This window comes from Falco biarmicus, chromosome 4, assembly GCF_023638135.1.
Source record: "Falco biarmicus isolate bFalBia1 chromosome 4, bFalBia1.pri, whole genome shotgun sequence".
Lineage (NCBI taxonomy): Eukaryota > Metazoa > Chordata > Aves > Falconiformes > Falconidae > Falco > Falco biarmicus.
The window spans coordinates 88,053,839-88,074,196 of NC_079291.1; the positions used below are offsets into that span (position 1 = coordinate 88,053,839).

Here is a 20,358-nt window from a genome sequence, read left to right on the forward strand (position 1 = left end):
AAGCACAGGTTGATGTTTAGCAGAAATTTTGTCTGTTTTTAGAAAACCTCCCATCCCTGAGGTATCTAGGTGCTTCCCTAGAAAGATGAAGGAATACAGCTAGATTGTGGCAGGTCTTAAAATACAACTAAGTAGCTCTTGCCTGCTTTTCCACAATGCTCCCTCCTGTCTAACACCTCACTTCCCACTTCATCTGTGACATGTCACCCCTTCCTTTCACACTGGAGGTGCACCAGGAATGGACTTGCTAAATGCATTTGCTCTTCCTTCACTTGTCCTTCTCCACTGCTACTCATAACAGTATTTTCTGCTCCTCAAGGTGCAGATTTACTCTGAGATTGCACTGCAAGGCAAACACTTGAGGACCAGTGAAACCCTGCACCGTGCTTCTCTGAGAACTGCAATTCCTTCCTGGGGCTACTGACACGAGACATGCTCTGTAACGAGCAAGCACCCTGACCTCTGTCCACCCTGCAGCTCAACAACAACTGCCCGCCCGAGAATATCCCGTTTTCCCAGGCAGTACCCAGCCAGTCCTGGAGTACATGAGGGCAAGAGTCTGAAGGAATGGTTCAATAGCAAGGGTAGTTCAGCATGGGAAGAGTTACCCCAGGAAAGCAGGGACCGCTCCCCAACTGGACAATTTTTTCCCTTTGGCTATAAAGCTCTGCAATTTTTGCAGGAACACCTATCACCAGGCCTATGCAAGACACCAGGCTTGGCAATTGCTGTGTCTTCATCTGGCGTCCAAGTCCATAACCTAGACCTTCACAATCATGGCACTGCGAAGAGACATGCTGTGATTCTCAGGATTCCTGCAAGAAGTTGGCCCAGAGCTCTCCGGCTCAGGGCCTCCTGACGTGCGGAATTAGACTCTATAACTCGAAAGTTATAAAGTAGGTATGTTTATTGCGCGCAGATGCACGGGGGATCGCTCCTCCACAAGCGTGCATACCCGAAGTGACGAACCATCTCACATTTATACAATGAAACAAATGAATATTCAATTAACGCCTATACATATTTGTTACCTAAACCCCGCTTCGTATGTTAATTAGCTTATCAGTCCGTTTCCTGGGATGTGGTGGTCTTGCAGGTTTGTAGGTGATTCATGTTCTTGTGACCATCCGATCTTCTCCAGCAAGGAGACTTAGCACTCCCTCCCTCTAGATAGCATTTGAATGTCTCTCATCTTTTCTCATTCTCTTTTAAATAGCCCCTTTGTTAGAGAAAGAAGGGCAGGTGTCTCCCCTTTGTTAGAGGAGGAGGGGCAGGCGTCTCCTCAAAACTGTAGTTGTCCCCTCGGAGCTGTGTGCCTATGTGACCAGACACCGCACCCATGACTAGTCACCATACCCACATTCCTCGAGCAGACACATACAATCACAATCGATGTCCATTATCCCCATTTCGCACTATTTCTCCATATCACTCCCATGCAGTCAGGATTTCTGGAGCAGTCTATCTAATGCCATACCAATTACTACAACCCATCCCCCCTGGAGGTGAACATGAGCAAGGATGGAATAACCTTAAATCCCACATCTTCTGCAGAAAGCATCTGATGCATCCTCACCAGGCATCCAGGTGGGCATTACATGCCCCAGTACTGCTGAGAGTGTTGACTACATGTGCAGGAAAATCCCTTTGGAAGAAATATACTACTGTTAGTAGATTTCCCCATGTAAATTATTCTTATGTGTCTTTTTCTGTCTCTGAGATTTTAATGGGGTTTTTTAACAGGTAGCAGACCACCTTAAAACCCTCCCTTTCACCAACACGTATTAATCTCCTGTTCGTCCCCTGTGCAGAGACACCACTCATTACAGTGGCTATGGGAATCACCCATTTAAGTAATAAAGTAAATGAGTGCTTATTTCCTGCTGCCAGAGGAATGCAGCATATGAGAGAAAACCTAGTATTCACCCTTTTTTACTTTGGTGTGTGCTTTACTGCATGACTCACAGCTGGGCACTGCACGGTGGGGCCACTGCCAACGTTATGTGGGATGCTCAAGGTAGGCAGCACCAGAGCAAGGCACGCACTTGACTCAGGGGGAGTGCCATGACTGGCTGGCTGGTTTGCAGGAGTGAAGTGTCATCTTAGATCAAAGTCTTCTGAATGATTCCATGTGAAGAAGGGGGAATGGAAAGGAAAGCATCTTAAAGAGCAGATCCTGGCTGCCTGCAGCATCCCCACCTTCATGCAGCTGAGGGTGCAGCCCCTGGCAGAAGCACATGAGAGGTTGCCAGCTATGCCCAGACCATGCAGACCACCACGCTGAGCACGGAGCCTCTGTAGCACCCCCTGCGACACCACACCAACAGCAGGAGAGCCCAGAAGGGCTGTCCAGGCTAGACTACGTCCAAAGCCAGTGTTAAGAGCTCTCTATACGTTGTTTTCTACAACAGCTGAATCACAGATGGTGCTTCATTAAGCTTGAGATTCATCAGCCATTGTTAGTGTTGCGCTCAGTAATAAAATAATCGTTTAAAGAAAACCGTCATCAGAACTAAGCAAGCCCACTGGCTGCTGGGTCTGACTTCCCCACCAAGGCCTGGCAGACAGCCCGCTGCCTGCCAGTTCTGACAGGCAGGGCAGTGATGGAAAAACCCCGGATGGCTCTTTTTACTGTGAAAGCACTATATGAAGCTGCAAACAGATCTGTCACCTTCCAGCACATTGTTTACCAGCTCTCCTCAACACTCCCCAAACAATATTTTCTAGAGACTGTAATTCAATACCTCACACCCCAGAGCTGTAGCATCAGCCCAGAGAGCAGCATGATGAATGTATCACGTTCCTCCAGGGCCTCGGCTAGGGAACTGCTTTGTGGTGTTCCAGCTGCTAATTATCCCTCTGCTTTTTGCTATTCTCATCCCAGCTGTGCCTCTGTATTTATCATATGGGTCTACCTGCACTAAAAACACTCTGATTGTTTAAAATATAAGGAGCAATTTACCCCTTTTGTGCAGCACTAGGTAGCTCAGGGGATCAAATGGCAAGACTTGATCAATAAGGCGCTCACTAGATTAGAGGCACTAGGGCTCAGACCTCAAAGTGCTTGTTTAGAAGAAATGCAAGCGAGAACACACCATGAATGTTAAGCACAGACACAAATACGATTTCCATCACCCTCCCTTCCCCACCCCTTCCCCAGCCTGCATCCCACAGACATCTTCAGATTAATTCTTGCACTGAGATGAATGCTGAAGAGAGTATCCGTAGCCAGGATGGTCCAAGCCAGGCTGCTCGCCAGGAAGAGCTGTTCCTGCTTTTCCAGCCACGGCAGCACCCACACTTTTGGGGAGCACCATGCCAGCCCTGATCTGCTCCAGCTCCCCAACACCTGCATGCACAGGGCAGCACCTGTGGCACCTCCTGCCCCAGCACAGAACTGTCCCCAGGCCACGCAGGCTGTCCCCCTGGGGCGCTAGGGCAGCAGCCTCCTGCTCCACCACTCCTCTGGCTGCTGCCCTGGGCTTACACAAGGAGTCTCAGCCGTTCCCTGGGAAACTTCTGCTCCCTCCGTATTCCCACCGCTGCTCACTCATGCTCCCAAACCTTCCTTAGTGTGGATATAAATGTTAAGGGCTGCATGCATGCAGTTTCACAGCATGCACTCCAGATGACTAACCAGCAATTTTGACATATAACTTAAAGATGCAAACACTAGTCCTTCATGTATTTCTAGTGAGTGTGTCTCACACCTTCACATACACTATAATGCACCCTCCCCCTTCTCACCACTCCATTACTACCACAGGGCTTTTTCACACCTGTGCTGAAGCCTTTTTTTTTTTTTTTTTTTTTCCCCCGTTTATAATGACTGGTTGGGTTCCTTGCGAAACCTGCAGCCCTCCAAAACAGTCATGATGTACCCAGTTCTGGATCCCTGACAGGGTCTCTTTCCTGCTCTCTGCCAGTGGCCAGGAGGCTTCGCCTTGCTGAGGCACCACACACCGCCTCGCTCCTTCCTGAGGTGAGGGGTAGCTGCTGCCTGCTGGGACAGCACAGGGTCCTGATGGTCTCACCACTGTAGAAACATTACTTCTCACAGCCTCCCAAGGAAAGAGCAAAGCAAATCCTATTATCCCCACTTTGCTTCCAAGGACCTCATACAGGTAATTAAGACCCGTGCTGCCACTTCTTGAGCTATGAATTGCTGATATTTAATGACATTTTCCAAATATTTTTAATAGAAATTTCAGGTCTTGTTCCTAATCTGACATTTATCTTCTATTAGCATGAAAACAAATAGAAGGACCTGAGAATCGTTGCCTGTATTATAAATGACTTTATTGTTGGTTTTATTACCTTCCCCATTAAGCCGTCCTGAACTGTGCCTCTTTCTGTTTTTGTGATGACCAGCCAGCGAAATCTGTAATTTTTTCCATGTGATTTATACAGGATCCTAGTGATAACTTTATTCATGTGGAGGATAATTAGCTATATTATTAAGGTCGCTCAGTTGCCCTAGGGAATAATGTGTCAGAAAGGTTAAAATACTGACAAGCGATAAAGCATGTATGATAATTTTACAAGTGCCAGGACAGATAACTGGCTGGAAACAAGGCACTGAGCTACAGTTTTGCATTTGCCCCAGCAAAGACAGTAATGACATGGTTGTATCTTACACCTCCCACTAGGACTGCAGACATCTAGGCCAATTATTTGGAGGAGACTCCAACAAAGAATATGCCCTACCCCATTCATATATACTGATCACTTAAACCCTGAGGACTGTGCCCTGCAGCGAGCTGGTCTATTATTCATAATTGAGCAGGATGCAGTAGCTGTAGGCAAGGTTTTTCCACAATCCTTCTGTATCTCCTCCCACGCCCCCTAAAAAAGTTTGTCTTCGTAAGAATGGCAAAAGGAGGGAGAGCAAAGAATTGGCATCTCTGAAATGAAACATTGATTTCTTCTGGGATTGGAGCAGCAGGTTCATGCCTTATTGGTAAAATGGTATATAGGTATAATCTGAAAGACATTGCTGAGATCAACTGCCCTTTGGTTCAGGCACTAACAAAACGAAGTACTGAATAACTTGGCACTACATCTGAAGTGAGACTATAAACCTAACCTTGGTCATTCCTCCAGATCTATTGTTGTTACATCAAGAAAAGTAGACGAGGGATTGAGAAGCTCATAAATAATTTCTCATGGAAGGCACGTACACTAGCCAGACAAAAATCTCTCTCTGAGAAAATGTGGAAAAGTGGTAGATTTAACCTACTTCAAAATGTCATTTTTGAAGGAAAAAAACCCCGATCCACTTCTCTTTCTTGATGCTTAAAGGATGTGTCTGTACTGCAGCAGCATGTTAAGCACCAAGCCCTAGACTGGGCTTTGGGCAGCTGAAGGAATTTGCTGCAGCAAACCCTGCCAGTTACTTCCACTATAATCATACTGAAAATAAGACAGTCACCTATGGATAAACATAACCAAACAAGAGCTGTTACGACATTTAATAAACTACATCAGTTAACTTTCTTCTGCTAAGGCAGTGCCAAAGACTATAGAAACACACTTATCTCAGGTTCATCTACATCTCACTGGATTTGTGCAGGGCAACATAATTAATGTAGGGAACTGGGGTCCTGCAGACAAGAGCTGGAGCTCTCACCCAGCTAGCATGAGGCAGCCGGCAGCATTTCCTTGCAATATGCACTTGTGCCACTCTTTTCACTGGCCCTTTGAATGAGTCATGGGCACTGGAGAAAGCATCCAAGTGCTATTAGAATTAATTCTATAAAATATCCTTTCTCTGCTTGCCACAAGCACACAAGTGAGAGCATACGTCTGTCTTCTCTTACTCAGAACCAAGAAGCCTGATGCTGTAGTTGCAGCTTTGCGCTCACGAGCAACAGTCTTCCAACGCAAGAAGTGCAAGACACTCCCCTAGAGCAATAAGCAGATTTAAGGGCCTCTTCTGCCCTACATTATATCATTACAGATGTTGCCAAGAATTAGCTATAACAAGTCTGTGAGGCACTCCAGCTCCCCTCAGCAGGTTCTCTGAACTCCCACAGGTGATGCTTAATGCAGTCCTGGAGGAGAAGATCCTTGGGTACCCACAACCACATCTGTCCTGATTCAGGCTTAACACTTCCCCTAGAGTTGGACAAGCTATTTGTGCAGCACGCTGCCCTGGTCCTCAGATGACAAGACCTCTGCAAGGGCCACCTAGGAGCTTGCCTTCCTGCCTCCTCCCCACGTTTTTCTTCCCCCTTCCAAGGAGCTGGCTGGCACTCGGCAAAGTGACAGACACAAGCCTGACTTGATATAAGGGCCTAATTGTGTCACACCAAATGCCAGCTCCAGCAGAAACACCTGAAAGTCCTCAGAGCGTGCAGCCTGTTTGCCGTGCAGGCGGGCTTCCAGGAGGAGGCATTGCCAAAGTCAGTGCTCTGCCCACACAGGAAGGTGGTCTGACCCCCAGAAAGGCTCCTTTTCTCTGAAAACGTGTTAACTTCCCCAATGGCCCCCGCAGCTTGTGCCGTAGCAGGTGTAAGAACACAGCTAGATGACCGAGATTTTCCTCAGATGACAGCTTTGGAAGGTCTGGTTCTCTCAAGAAAAGGTCCTGGTCCATAGAGGGACTCTCAGCGTGGCTGCAGACAGTGCTGCCCAACACGCTGCAAAAGCATGAGCGGGACACGAGCAGCAAGAGCTGGAACAGGAACTCATTTGGTCCACAGGCACCTCGGGAGCTGAGCACATTCACAGGCACCAGCACACAGGGAACAGATGACATAAACAGAGGTGAATTAAAACCCATGATCTCAGGAGGGCAATGGCTGTAGCATGCAGCATCTGCTCAGCCTCCAGCTTCAAAGCAGCAGGAATTTTAAGTGTTACCATTTGCAAAAGGTTCATCTCCACCTTTTGTTTGACTGTAAATCTCTGAAACTCACTTTGTTACAGAAAGGTGTGAAATGGCAGGAGGAGTACTGTACCTCTGTCACACCTCTCCAAATATGTTCCCCGCTGATGCATTGCAGATCATGTCCCTGAGAGAAGACATCTGCATGGCGAAGCCTGAATACTCCCTTCAGATAAGTAACAGGCGTGTGTCCACTACGTGTGTGACAGCAGGAGACAGTCTGGTTTGCAGTCACCTGCCCTGGCCATTAGCACATTTTCTCCACAGTCCCCCTTAATGGTCCTGAAGCACCCAGAGCTGCAGCGGTGCTGGGCAGCCCAGGAGCCCAGATATGCACACTCCACACCGCAGATGAGCTTGAGCTGTGGCGAGGGGAGAGACAGTACCTGCCACAGTACCCTCCCTGCCCTTGCTGGGGTGGTTACCTCCTTCCCATCTTCCTGAATAATGGGCCATATATGCGTTAATATCATTAACTTGAAGATGCACTAAATCCTTGAATGGGTGACATAGGGAGTGTGCTAATTGTCCAGGTGCGAGATATGTTAATGAGTTCCCGGAAAGTTGACGAATAGACATGAATGACTTGTATAAGGAGGGGGCTGAGGGGTTCCCTCGGTGTGCATGACTTTGGTGGAGCGATCCCCCATGCACCCAGCACTGCCGAATAAAGATAACATCCACTCACTCGAATATTGGTAACTGATTCTTTAAATCATTCCCTTCCAGCCCAGTGCTGGCAGCAGTGTTTGGTCTCTTGTGTGAATGTGGCAGAGGTCTCCCGAATTCCTGTCCTAGATTTGCTTTAGATCAGGCTGTCCCAGCTCCCTCGGGAATGTGCTTTATCAGCCTGGACAGCCTGGAGTGCCCTGTGACTTTCAGGACAGGTCTCTCTGGTGTACAGACCCCTGAAAGCTTTTCCAAACGCTTTGAAAGTCAGTGTTGCAAGGCCAGCACTGTCTCCCCATAGGTTTTTGTTGTGGAGCTGTAGCTGCTTGTTTAATACAATCTGGACCACCAGAACTTGCCTGAGTCTGCACATTCTGAAATATCCACACACTCTAATTTAGTCACAGACCTGGGGGAGTGCCTCGGGTAGGACACCACATGCAGACAGGATGGACCACAGTGAACTTAAACACATCGGGAAAAGATGCCTCGTTAGGAAATGCATGGGAAATCATAAATGTCAAGTCAAATTAAGAGGCTGTTCTCCTGGCCTACTGTAAATATTACTTCCACTTTCTTTCAGGCAATTCTTGGAATGGCATGCGCAGACTTGACACATTAAATATAAACTCCTTTCTTCCCTCAGTGGTGTAACGGTGTTAACCCAAGTGCTGCTCAGCAAGCAAACAGGATGCACCTCCTGAGGCGGAAGCTGCTGGTGCTGGATGTGGCAGCGCCAAACCAGAGGGACGTCTCAGGTGATGCTGGGGAAAGCGTGACGCAGAGGTGTTTGCTAGGTGTGGTACAGGGAGCAGGAGCACTGCGCATGCTACTTAGGATGAACTTTTCTGTGCTTGTCTTCACCCCATTATTAAGACATCCAGACAAAAACAAGAAGAGGACCTGGTGTCAGCCTGGAGAAAGCACAGGGAGACGGTCTGTACATCCTGTCTCCTACCAGAACCACTGAAGGGTGAACTCCCTCCTCGTTTGGAAGAAACCCTTCTAAGACACATATTTACTGGCAGAGAATTAGAGAATACGGACTTTTAGAGGAAAGCATGTTTAAATAACATACCGTTCCTTGCACAATGCATACAAATGCCTACTTTGGCACTCTGAACACTAACATCTAGCATCATAATACTTTGCAGAGCCCCAGAAGACTGTCTCCACAGGGCTATTACCTCTGACTCTTGATAAAACCTCTCCTGGATTATTTTCTTCCCATTGTGCCTTGCAGATGCATCCCTTTTTGATTTGTCAAAGACAAGCAGCTGCACCTCTGAAAATAACATTCTTCAATAATGCTCTGTTTATTGCCAGATCTCCTTTCTCAACTAGTACCAGTTATGTTTATCCTTGTTTATCAGAAGGGTAAACTGCAGCTCAGGTCCCTGATTTAGGTTAATCTCACAAATATGTTCAAACAAAAATCGTTGCACTATTGAAAGCTCTGTAGCTATGAAAAGATGGGGGAAATGAAGTCTTATTTTAGCTGTGTATCATAGCTTTCCAATTCTGCTATCTCCTCTGAGCACAAACAAACTTTCTGCTCCTTACCAATAAAAAACAGATGGCACCAGTTTTGATTGCCACCTTCTCAGAGCTGAGAACGTTTTTGTTGTGCTGGATCTATTGTAAGCTAGTTAGCGTCAAAAGTAATCAGATATTTAACATATCAGTAATTCAGCATGAAGTGCCTGGGATGAATGTAGTAGCAAGCTTGTTAATTGTCAGCTGTTCAGTCTAAAAACAGTTTGGAGAGCTAGTTAGAAGAAGTTATGAGCACAGTACCTGCCACCTGGGGCAGACTGGCATTACCAGAGCCAGGGTCCTGTCCCCGTTTGCTCATGGCAGTGTGACACCAGCCCCTCCAGCCTGCCTCCACTGCTGGAAGTCATCCCACCCTCTGCAGGGGCATGCCGCGGAGCAGGGCCATGCCGATACCGGCTGGTTGATGGAATTGAATATGTTGTTGGTGGTTTGACTGAGACAGTTGGAGTGAATGAGTTGTTAAGGGTTAATTCAGGTAACAAGCACCGGCAAATCATTTTGATCAGGAAAGGAACTTCACAAAGGAAGCAGCTCCAAGGGCTGGTAGGAAGCTCATCACTGCCAAGAAGCTCAGCAGATTTAGGGGAAAGGCAATTGTGGCAGGGGGAGATTGTGACCACCAACTCATTGACCCCCAACTCAGGAAAACCCCAGACCCAAAAGAAGTTGGGACAGAGCATGTGAACTAATTAATATGAGAAGTGAGAGAATTATTTGACAAACAGGAAACAGAATACTAAGGAGCTGGGTAACCACTGATGTCTTTGTATGCTAAACTGTATAAATAGTATAAAGTTTTGACAACCGGGGGTGAGGCATTTGTGGGTTACCACCCAGCTCCCTACTTTGTGCAAAGTAGAACAAAGAAATAAGGAATATCTCAACTCACTGTACGAACCGGTGCTGTACACTGGGTAACGGGGCCCTTACAAGCCAAGCTGACCCCAGCTGGCTCATGTCTCCTGGCACTGCTCTGCCCAGGCATCTGCCTCCTGCCCCCCACCTCTCCATCAAACCATGCCGGGAGGCAGGAAACATCCAGGGGCTAGCCCCTAGCCCTGCATTAGACACCTGGGAACACCATAAAAGCCTGAGGGCCCCTGACTCAGGGCTACAGCAGAGAAACCCCTGAGAGCACTGACAGTACAAAGCTGCTTCCCCACCCAGCTTCTGCCACAGAAATTGCAGCCAGGACATATTTGATAGCATGCAGGTCACAAGACTTTGTCATTACCGGATTACAGCTACTGGGAACATACAAATCACTCGGCATCTTCAGGGAACCCAATACAGCAGTTAGGAAATTCCTCCTACCAGTTGCTGTCCATTTGTGTTATAGTCAGCACAGCCCTAGGAATCAATATTATTGCTCATAGAAATTACAAGCATTAAGGATGTTAGATAGAATGTGAACTTGTCCTTTCTTAGAACTAAATGTCTTTTAATGGCACTTGAAGCAGCCTAGGAGTAATCTGCCCTTACTGGATACACAATTGCAGCTGCTCTCCCAGCACACTATGAATGGCGAGCAGAACCAGCGCTTCAGGAAGCAGCATGGCAGCAGGGCAGGTACAGACCAAAGGAAGCCTGAGAAAAGGACCTGTGTCTCCTAGAGCCTAACACAGAGCCAGGCTCCACAGGGGCAAAGCAGAGATGGTGCTGAGCTGTATCAGAGGAGATGTGGTTTGCTGCGTCACCCCTAGCAGCTAGCACCTGCACTTCTCTGGGGACTACTGCTAGCACGGACAACAAGCACCTTCATGGCAGGACCAGGCAAGGGTGAGCTATGACAGCTCTTACCTCTATCAGCATGGTTGGGGCTGCAGCTGGGCTGCTCAGTCAACATTCCCATCCCAGTATGCCACTGGGCCACCCAGTACATATGCTTTCAGCAAGAAAGAGAAAGCCATCACAAAGCCTCAGCACTCCCCAGCCCAAAGGCCATTACTTTCTCCTCTTCCTGGCAGCAGACAACATCCCCTGCTGCCCGCTCCAGAGGGTTACAGCCAGGCCCTCTGCAAACCTCTTCCATCCACTGCTCTGGCTCCCAGGCCCAGCTCACCTGCCCTCCTTTCCCAGTCTCAGCCCAGTCCCTGCAGGCATGTGCTCCTGTACCTTTCCTTGGCCAGTTCCCCTCCTGCTCTCTTGCTCCATGGCGGGCAATGTTCAGGAAATACTGCTCCACACTGCCTGCCCCACATCTGCACTGCTCTTGTTGCAAACCCTGCTGCTGGCACCAGCCCCCCCTTACATCCCAGTCTCTGGCCTGGCTCCTGCTCCCCTGCTCCCATCCCCTGCTCCTGGACTGCTGCCCCGAGAGGGTTTCTACAGCTCCAGGGGAGACTAAATGCAGTGTCCCCTTGAGATGCAGCCCAAGCATGCAAGGAAGAGCCAGCTCGTAAACACACAGTCTGTGAGGAAGCAACTTCTTTTTCTGCGTATTTTCCTGGGAAGACTATCAGCCTCACCAGCCCAAAGCTCCTGGCCTCCTCCTCTACCTTCCCAATACACTGGTAATAGTCACTGGCCTCTCAAACTCCTCTAGTGCTCCACATTTTATTCAAAAACAACATTGATGGTTCAAATAACTCTCATATCATCTTCCAAATTTAAACATTTAACAGTCCCAGTTTATCATCCCCTCTAGTTTCCAGTAAAATGAAGTATTCCCTGTTTACTGCAGGACGTGAATGGCTCACCCATTTACATCCAGCTACGGATGAGGAATATTTCAGCCTTTCCTACACCGTGACTACCGATCAGAACCCAGTCCTCAGCATAATTGTGGCTCGTATTGCATTTGTTCCTCGTATGTTTAACCCTGGCTCTAACCCAAAGATTCTTCAATGATACCACTGCCTTCTCTCAGATGAATGGTTTAATTTACTGAGTTTCTCATTTTCTCAATGAGATACATATTTGTATCTTTTTATGTGTTAATTGCTACTTTCAAAAGCTCTCTTGATCAAGAGGCTTTTTAACTGGAGATGCCTTCTTCATGTGAGATTATGAACGTTTGGGGTATCTGCTAAAGCACCTTAAACAATCCCAGTGTTAATTCGCGTTTGTGTTTACATTCTTCCTTTCTCAGTTTTCTTATGATAGTATTCATCTTGCAAAACTGCTCCTGATGCATGTGCCACATCAGGAGTATCTTCTTAGCAAAAAGGCTCTCAGATGTTTTTTCCTGCCTGGGCAGGACCATGGCATTATTATCAAAAAGGTGTTTCCTTTGGGACACTTTACCATTTTAGGGGCAATCCTCTGTGGTCCCAGAAAGGCCAATGGTCCCCATTCCCTCACCACAGCCACTGCACCCAAATGAAATACCGTATCTGGTATTATATAATAAATGAGTTAGATGGAGAAGCCTAGTTAAATCTTTCCCTGTTTTTTAATTTCCCTATTTTTTTAATTAAACCTTTTCCCTTTTGCTGTCTGCAGCCAAGCCCTTCTGACAATCAAACACCAGAGCCTCCGATCTCTTCCAAGGCAGACGCAAGGCGTACCAGCCAGACAGCTCGCCTCTGTTCCAACGCTCTCTGCAGCAGCTGCTGATCCCTCATTGAACCCAGACACCACCTTAGTCCCCCTCCTCACATCTGTGATTCTGTGCATGAACTTTTGCCTTCCTAATGCAGCAAGTGCTAATGTTTGATGACTCAGAATAGGGTGAGGAGACAGGCAGGCACCAGTCAGAAAGCTAATAAACCCCACACTCAGCATGGCTTGTTATTTACTTTGGGAACATGAAGTTCAGGAGAGAGTATCTCGTGCTTCCTCCTAATAGCAATTTTGAGAATCCACCAGGGATCAGTTTAATGCTTTGGAAAAGGTTAATGTTGTTAGGGATTTACAGCTATATTTGCAATGGTTTAAACTATTATTTTTATTTCCTTGGGTAAAATGGAATCTCAGTGAATCGTCCAAAGTTAGATGGTCAGTTTGTGTCTGAAAGAGGTCATTAAAAGCTTGGGTGGTTTTACATAGCACCTAATTCTGTCTGTTGGGCAGGGAGCGGAACTGCCATCAACTCTGGGTTAGCTGCTACAAGTTGCTCCAACCATGTCCTGGAAGTGCCTTCCTACACCCTCAGAGCAATGAGGCTGAGCGCAGCCCGCATGCCACTGACCTGCATGGCCACTCCCATCCCTCTCCCAGACCGACTGGCCTCAACCACCCACAGCAAGGAGCTGTCAGGAAAGCAGGAGCTGCCCCCGCATCCCAGCAGCTGTCCCTGTGCCGGGGAGAGCAGCGTGCTCAGCGCCCAGCCCTGCCGCCAACCATCTGCTGGCGACTCCAGTGCTGGCTGCTGCCCGCTCCTCAGCTCCTCGGAGCATTCGCTGCCTCACGGCCAAAAATGCCAACAGGGCAAGTCCATGTGCAGGCTGTGCAAGAGTGGAGTCATAACACTGCTTCTTGCACACAACCAGCAGAAAAGCGTTTGCTTTAAAAACTTGACACTGACCACATGCTACCCTGAGAGCCAGCATCTCTTCCTCGTGGAGGAAGTTTAGAGCATTGATGTCTCCTGCTGCTCATTTCAGGGGTCATCTGCTAGCCTGCAATTGAAGGCATTTGTGCAAAATGCTGTGACAATGTCAGCTGTAATTGCATCAGTCATGCCACACAACAAGACAAATGTGACTGGAGATGGCGTGTCAACCTCAGAAATTGCTTAAGACTGAACAGCAAGTGGAGGAAACAGCAAGCGTTCAGAAACAATTATTTCACTATAGTAGGAATAATAACAGCTCTCGTCTCCCACACCCAGTTCTCCTGGGAGATGGTGCAAAACGCTGTCTCCTCCCTTCCCCATGGTATACTGCTGGATGGAAATAAACATAGAGCAAAGGTTTCCCATTTTCTTAAGGGAGGCTAAAATTGCAAGATTCACCTACCCTGCACACAGAAGCATCCCTGTTGCTGTCTCCAGTCTTCACAGTCCACACATACCTGCCTCTACATTAAGTTCAGTTCTGCTAAGATATATAATGAGGCATTTTGCCCTGCCAAACTCATCTGTAAGAGAGAACACAATGACGTGTCCCCGTTTCCTTCAGTGAGCAGTGGACACACCGCTGATACAGCCCTGTGACAATGGCACCCTGACTGCACCTGAGGCCGGCATGCCAGTGCTAAAATGACCTCACATTATCCCCACAGGTAAGGACAGGGCAGGTTTCCACCTCGGCAGACTGTTGACCTTGTACCAGCACTGCCTAGACCAAGTAGAAGGTGTGGGAGGGATTCTTCCTCCTAAAATTAAATAAACCTTACATGGAAAACGCCATTTTCAATGTCTTGAGCTGTCAGTTGCAGGAGAAAGTGATATTGATTTCTACAGAAACTTTATTTAAGTAAGCGACCTCTTAAACGAAACTTATTTGACACCAGATGACTCCTGCAATTTAATTCCTGAATGAAGTGGTGTCTCCAAGGCTTTGTGATGTTCTTTATCTTGAAAGATGAAAGGCATTTTCCTTACAGCCATTTGCTCGTGTATCCCAGGGTCCTTGCAAACAAAGTCCTCCAAAGAATCCAGCATGCTTGTACCTTCATTAGCCAGCTCCAGCTGATAAACAGATAGCCCAGTGCACACCAGTCCTTAGCAGCAAGGCTAAAAGGTGTAAACAGCCCAAGAAGAATCACCAGACTCTCTAGCCTGCCACTTGAACAAAGGTGCTAAGGAAGGTGTGAGGATCCAGGACCTCAGGTGCCACAGGCTCCGCGGTCCCGGCCCTGGCCAGCCCTGGTGCCAGGGGAGCACAGCTGGGTGCTGCTCAGCCCAGGGCACAGAGCTCTTCTGGTCAACAGCACCCTGAGGGGACAGAGCTTGCTGCTCTCACTCCCCAAGGCAGTGGGGGCTGCCTGGTCCCACCGAGCTTTCACCTCCCACCCTGGCTGGGGGCATGATAAGCATCCAGCCCCCAGAGCCCCGTCCTGACACAGTCCTTACCATCACTGCTCCAGATGTAGCCCCTGCATCTTCTATTGGCCTGTTCAGTGTCAGGGCAATTGCTCTCCTGCCTCTTCTGTCTGCACCAAGGGTAGTTCCTTGGGAATAGTCTGCCAGCAAGCAGCTCCTGGGGATATGCACCAAACTCTTCCCTTGCAGGCAGACTGCACCCAGGGTCCTGGCAGTCACCCTGCCCTTCCCCAGCACCCGCTGCCAGCCCCAGCTTGGGCACAGTGTCCCCCATCACCACCCCAGGCTTGGCAGTCTGCAGAGGGTACCAGTCCTGCGGAAGAGATGTCAGCAGGATGCTGCCTGGAAGGCAATAACAGGCAGGCCCCTGATTTATAAAAGCATCAGATAAATCTCCAAAGCCAGCAGTTCCTTCTAAAGGCAAACCAAATGCACCCCAGTGACTGCGGATATGCTGCTCTCCAGATGCCTTGCAGCAGCCTCTGCAGAAAGTAGTCTCACAAAAGGGATGGGGGTCCAGGAGGCATTCAGACAGACCCACTCTGCCACAAGCTCCAGCACCCTGGAAAAAGCAAGTCTGCCACAGGCAGCTCCAGGAATGCCAGCACCCACGGAAAGCCTTTCCAGAATGTCAACTCACAAATCCCCATGCCTGCCCTCGAGAGGGAGGCACCCCAGCAACAAGGAACCCACACTTGGAAGGTCCAAGGAGTTCATCCCTGTTACACAGGCAAGGTCCCTGCCTCCTTGTCTGTTCCTTGCAGCCTCACCCCGAGCCCATCTGCCCCGCAGGGCAGGAACCATGTCTCCCAGAATGTCTGGGCAGCACCTACACTTGCCTTCCTTTGGCCTCCTGCACCCACTGCAACAGAAATGGCACACAGAGCCTGTGCCAGCCTCACACAGGGTCACACAGCTTCTTGTGTTAAGAAGCACCTGCCGCGGGGCCAGGCGGGGCTGGCAGGAGCTCACCAGTGCCAGCAGTGTGCTGTCTGCAGTGCTGTTGTGATGGTGCTGGGGATGAGCCTGACTTCTGGGGGATGCTCAGACTCTAAAACCTCCTCCCCTTCCTCCTGTGCATTTCTTTCCCCAAACACTTCAAGGCAAAGCTGGAGCTGAGAAGATGCATTTGCTTTTCAGTCCAGCCCCCTCTGCACTGGGCCTTGAAGAGCTTGTTAGCTGGCTGCAAATACAAAGCTGTCTGCTATGCTTCAGAGACCGCTCACCTCTGCTTACAAAAGCTTTTCCACAATTTGTTCTTTTAAAATAAGCCAATTTTTATTTTTTTTTTATTTGAAATCTATAAGAAACAAATGAATAGTAAACCTGTCAGATCCCATCTCTTTCATCAAAATGGCTTAGTCATGTCTGGAATGTCAGCACTAACAACCTAGTCCTCTGTGTGCTCACCCCCCGAAGTGCTCCTGCTACAGGCATCAGGCAAGCCTTGCAGAGCACTGGGCTCTGCAGCACACCCTGCAAAGCACCGCTTGTGCAAAGACCTGAGTCCTAGTGGTCCTTCTCGTTCAGGAGCACTTCCAAGGGCCCTTCGTAGGCAGAGACACACAGTTACTTTGTGATTTTAATCTCTCTGTTCCCAAAAAACAGGAGCCAAGACTGTCTCAGGTTTGAGGAAGCCTTTTCCCAGCTGTGTGCTGTGTAGCAGTCACAGGAGAATGAGGCAGAGGACCTTGCCTGTGTGGAACAACTTGGTTCTGCTTGTGCTCATGGGACTGCTTGGGACTGCTCTGGGAAGTGCTGGAGCTCACCAAACACCTCAGGCAAGGCAAAGGAGGGGGACAGAAGCAATGCCCATGGGTCTGGGCTAGGTGGTAAAACCTCTCACTGGTACTCCTTCCTTCTGGGAGGCCTCAGACCACGGCACTGGGTGCTAAGCAGCCCTAGAATGGTAAAGTTGCCATTAACAAGACATTTAAAACCACTCCCTGAGCAAGACGCCATCTGAGGAGCTGCTGCCTCCCAGTAGCTCTCAGCAAGCATCCCAGGGGCAGGAGCAGCAAGCAGAGGCCATGGTGCACGCAGGTCCCCCAGGACCATCAGTGCAGCCTTATGGCCTCAAGAGCATGCCCTTCTTACCTTACCATGTCCTCCCTTCTTACCACAAGCCTGCTGTTGTCCCACCTCTGTCCTATTCAAGAGACAATGCAGCCCAGGCACCAAGTGCTTCCCCCCAGCAGGCAGCCATCCAAATGGTTTCTATAAAACTACTTTGTGTATCTCCCCTAATTTCAGTTCAGTCACGGCAGAGCAGCCCACAGGATTTGAATGCAATTTTCTCATTGAGTTATACTAAATCCTTCAGGGAAGGAGCCAAAATTATGTAGAACCCATAAAAACTAAGGTAACATATCTATCCAGCATTTTAACTTTTTATTATTATTTAGAGTTAACCTTTTCTACTTCTAAATCATAAACTCATTTTACATTCCACTATCAGATATGGGCCATAAGCTACAGGAAACATGACTGTTCGTTTCATACACACATGAGCTAAAAGATAATGGGGCACCCAGTGGTCATTGCTCCTCGGGAACATAAATTCACTCACACGCACTGAACTATAGTCTACTTGTTAAAAGACAATGAAATGACGCAGATGAGACATGGATTATACTGCAACTCACCCAGCTCATCTCCGAGTGCTTCACTGGCAGTGGACAGCCAAAACAGTTTCACCCCAGCAGAGATTCTTCTTCTCCTCCCCAGGTCATCTCCATCCGATTTAAATGCAACAGCTGGAAACCTGGGACATAAGAACTTAGTAAATACCACAGCACATAAACATCAGAAGACCACATTTAAAACAGAGCTTCCCTCTGCTAAATTGCACCCGGCTCCACTGCCTGTAAGCAGCGCTGGAGGCTGGAAGGAACTGCTCTCTTCCAAACCATGAGTTGTCATTCCAGGAACGGAAAGAGGGCTTGACGGATGGAGAGTTAAATTAATTATGACCCTTCCCGTGTTAGCTGCCTGCAGGGCCACGTTACCATGGGCTGGCAAGCTGCCAGGGTCACTGCGCTCATGCCCAGCCTGCCTGCTGACAATCAGCACGCCTTTGCTGCCCAGTGCAACCAGACCCAGCACCCCTGCTCCTGCCCAGTGCACCTCCCCAGGTCGGCGGGTGCTCTCCCCAGGCTTCTCAGACCGCAGGAGTGAACATGAGACCACTCCAGCCTCCTGGAGGGAGGAACTGAAATGCTATCTATAGCCTCATATGGAATAACAAAGGGGACCAGTTTGTCAACTTAATCTGGTGGTAGTTTGATTTTCCCAGGGGCCACAGCCCTGCCTGCCCTGCTGCTAGTGCACCTGCACAGACAGTGCGGATACAGCACTGCAGGAGCTTTTTCAGTTAAGCTCTGATGGTACCAGTATCTAAACTGCTTTGAAGCAGAACGAGGTTTTCCTGGCAGTGCACAGGGCATGCGCTCTCTCACAGAAAGGAGCAACTAGTTTAATCACCCTGTCAGTTCAAAGCTGCAGCTCGTGCCACTGAAGACCAGCTATTTGCCACTGAAACCAATTCCTGCCGAAGGTGCTGGTATGCTGCTGGAGTCTGTTACACTCTGCACATACGGCTGATGGGCTGCCACACTGATCTCTGACAGCTGTATACTGATAGCTGACGGAGTACATCCTTAAAGACAAGTTCCCCTCATCAAGTATGTTTGTTTTCCCCTTACTGCTGCCTTTCCAAATGCCAAGCCTTCTTTAAAAAGAAAGCACGCAAAGCAGAGTTTAATTTATAAAACACTACTTCCTTTCTGAAATTTCAGCAAAGCTGAAACTTGACTTGAAAATTAACATCAGCTGCATTTGCTCTACATGTAATTAATTCCCTTCATGCCAAGTGCTACCTTGGGAAAGAGAACAAGTCATAAATGTATTCACCTGTCATTAAAAAAAGACAGACAAAGTAAATAATTCAAGAGATTTAAAAATAAATTCACACTTTCATAGAAACAGACTTCCAAGCTTCTTTTCATCTCCTCTCTGCAGCACCTTGCTGATAGAACAGTGATACAAATATAAAGGGAGAGAACACAGAGCAGGTCCTGGGCCTGACTAGCTTGAAAACCAAAGAGTCTGTTTGCAAGGACAGAGCCCTGTGAAATGCACACAAAGGCCTCTTGGATTTGCAGTCAGGTCCAAAGAAACCAAACACTTGATATTCTGGAAAAACCACAGGCTTTCAAAGTAGACGGGGCTCCTTTGAATGGGATGGGGGAGGGAATCTGCAGTGCCTCTTGAGAGCTCTATGAAATAGGATGGATACACAGCCGAGTTGTTTCAGGGAACCATATCAGCTTTGCTGCTGCATTTATGATGTAATTTCATTACTATTTTGGTCCCAGCTGGCACTTTCAAGCTGTACATTTATTAACAGCATCCTTACTAGAATGGGATAGTACCGCAGGTGCAAGGCACTCCCAGCATCAACAAGGAGGCTGGCTGCATCTGCTCTTCACAAGGTTCTGCGTGCACCTGAAAGAAGCCAGGAGAGGGCCACGTGTGCCCAGCTCTGCTGCTGCGGACCTCTGTTCACTGGGCAGTCATGGGCAGAATGAGTGCCGGGGTGCACACCAGCAGCTGACCCAGGGCGGTTAGCTGTGTTCCCTTAACACAGAAACAGGAGGTGGCCCCCGGCATGCTATAAAATACCGATTAATCTCTATCAACAATAAGGCAAACGTGACTGTGGGCACAGGCAGGCACACTGGTGTGGCACTGGCAGGTCTCTGCACGGACGGCACACCTCGCCCTCCCTGTAGGTGCACGGTGCCCTCCCTGCTGGGTTGCGTTAACAGGTGCCGGGGAACAATGCCAAGGACAGCCCGTGCGCTGTGCCAGACACATCTCCCAAGGCACAACAGTCCAGTGCGAAGCATGGTACATGCTTCGTGTCCTTCTGGCTAGATATAAAAGCAGGTGGCTGGCTGGCATGGCTGTTAAAGCCTCCCCCAGCTGTGGAACCATGGGCTATTGTCACCGAGGTCCTGACCAAGCTGCCAGGCAGAGCCTGGGGCTATCTGGGGCCTGGGTGCTGGCAGAGCTCCTCACAGCCCAGTGCCCAGGAGGACACCGTGCAGCGATTTGTCCCAGACAGAACTGGCCCTTCAGCAATTAAACAGCATTTCAGGAATGACAGACTTGGAGATAATCCCTCTGTGTCCCTAAAAAGAAGAAGGAAGAGTCTTTCCTGGCTCCACTATGGCCAGGGTATTCTGAACCAAGGCACTAAGGCTACATAGGATTGCTGCTCCTTCCATCTGCCAGCATGTGCTTGACTTTT

General features: G+C 48.7%; 1 long non-coding RNA gene across 1 annotated transcript in view; it reads right to left on the reverse strand.

Annotated features, from left to right (window-relative positions):
* Window positions 1–18,149, reverse strand: part of LOC130148365 (uncharacterized) — a 65,124-nt gene extending 46,975 nt beyond the window's left edge. The window contains exons 1-2 of the long non-coding RNA XR_008821543.1: window positions 18,053–18,149; window positions 17,690–17,808 (exon numbers count right to left, since the gene is read on the reverse strand). This is a non-coding gene — a long non-coding RNA (uncharacterized LOC130148365). The remainder of the gene's footprint in view (window positions 1–17,689; window positions 17,809–18,052) is intronic.
* Window positions 18,150–20,358: the final 2,209 nt, after the last annotated feature.